The sequence below is a fragment of the Tamandua tetradactyla genome, chromosome 5 (genome assembly GCF_023851605.1).
Source record: "Tamandua tetradactyla isolate mTamTet1 chromosome 5, mTamTet1.pri, whole genome shotgun sequence".
In the NCBI taxonomy this organism is placed as follows: Eukaryota; Metazoa; Chordata; class Mammalia; order Pilosa; family Myrmecophagidae; genus Tamandua; species Tamandua tetradactyla.
The window spans coordinates 187,813,574-187,815,787 of NC_135331.1; positions in this window are offsets into that span (position 1 = coordinate 187,813,574).

The window sequence follows — 2,214 nt, forward strand, 5'->3', positions numbered from 1 at the left end:
GTATACATATAGATACTTTAGATGAAAAAATCTGAAAGGAGGAAATAAAAAAATGTAAAGCGATATTTTGCATGAAATCTATCAGAGGAAGCTTGGAATAGTTATATGAATGTCAGACAAAATAGACTGCAAAACAAAGTATATAATTATAGATATAGGAGAGATAATGATAGTGATATCATTTTGCAATAATAAAAGGGTCAAAGAATCAGGAAGATATAACTGTTATAAATGTATGTGCCCCTAATAACAGAGACACAAACCATATGAAAAATTAAAAGGAGAAAACAGAAAATTCAGCAATTATTTGGATATTTCAATACTCCTCTCTCAGGAATTAACAGAATTCTGAGACAGAAATTCAGGAAGAAAGTAGAAGATATGAATGACACTATCAACAAATTGTCTTAACTAGTATATATAGAACTCACATCCCAAAAGAGTGGAATATATGTTATTTTTAAGGGAACATAAACATTTTCCAGAATAGATAATATATGAGGTAATAAAACTTCTCATTTACATTTAAAAGGATAAAAATCATATGAGGATTACTATTAACCAGCAGCAGTATTAAATTAGAAATCAATAGCAGAAAGAAATCTGGAAAAACCCAAAATATTTGGAAAATAAACAATACAATCGTAAATACTCAATGGGCTAAAGAAGAAATCACAAGGGAAATGAAAAAAAACATTGAACTGAATGCAAATAAAAAGAACAAATCAAAATTTATGGAATTAAGCTAAAACAATATAAAATATATTTGTATATATATTTGTATTCCCACTAAAAACTTAGTGGGAAATTTATAGCTTTAAATGTTTATATTTTAAAAGAATACAAAGTCAATAATCTAAGCTTCCATTCAAGAAGCTAGGAAAAAAAAACAGAACAAATCAAGCCCAAAGTAAATAAAAGGGAAAAATAATAAAGATCAGAACACAAAATAGTAAATAGAAAGCAGAGAGATAATAGAGAGAATCTATGAAACCAAAAGTTGGATCTTTGCAAAGAGCAACAAAATTTATAAACTTTTAGCTAGTCCAAGAAAAATAGTTCACTTAGATAGTAGATACAAATTAGCAAAATAGTAAATAAAAACTAAAGAATGATAGCAGGTGCATCTCTACCTTAGAGAAATTAAATGTATCAAGAAACTTTATTAACAAAAATTTTATGCTCATAATGGGAGACAATATTTGGAAATGACATATCAGATAAAGGTCTAGTATCCAGAATTTATAAAGAGATTGTTTAACTCAACAACAAAAAGACAGCCAACCCAATTACAAAATGGGAAAGAGACTTGAACAGTGTTCTAGTTTGCTAGCTGCCGGAATGCAACACACCAGAGATGGATTGGCTTTTAATAAAAGGGGATTTATTTTGTTGGTTCTTCAGAGGAAAGGCAGCTAACTTTCCACTGAGGTTCTTTCTTACGTGGAAGGCACAGGATGGTCTCTGCTGGTCTTCTCTCCAGGCCCCTGGGTTCCAACAACTTTCCCCGGGGTGATTTCTTTCTCCATCTCCAAGGGCCCGGGCTGAGCTGCAAGTGCTGAGATGAGGAATGCCGAGCTGCTAGCCTGTGCTACATTGCGTTCTCTCATTTAAGCACAAGCCAATTAAGTTAAACGTCACTCATTGCAGCAGACACGCCTCCTAGCCGACTGCGGATGTAATTAGCAACAGATGAGATTCACCTACCATTGGCTCATGTCCACAGCAACAGAACTAGGTGCTTTCACCTGGCCAAGTTGACAACTGAATCTAACTACCACATGTCCACCCCTTGTCAACTTGGCAGCTACTCACATCACCTTAAACAGGTGCAAAATATTCTCTTCTGGCTGTGGACCTGTGAATCTCAAAATAAGTCCGGTGCCAATATGCAAAGGAGGATAGTCAAAGGATACAGATTTTCATTTCCATAGGGAGAAATTGGAAGGAAGATCTGCAGGCAAACACCATTGGATTTCCAAGTCTGAAAGTCATTTATCCTTCGGCTGTAGAAAGCGACAGTCCCACCCCTTCCAAGGGCCTATGCAGTGGCCGGCCTCTTTCCAACTCAACCTCGGGGAACATCGAGGAGACCACCTCTGGGCTCCACTCTCTCCAGGCATCAGGGCCACCCCTGGGCTCTCTGCCATTTCTGGGGCGCACGCTTAACCCCTCCACATGGTGGCAGCCAGGCTCTCCCAGTCCCCCAAGGAG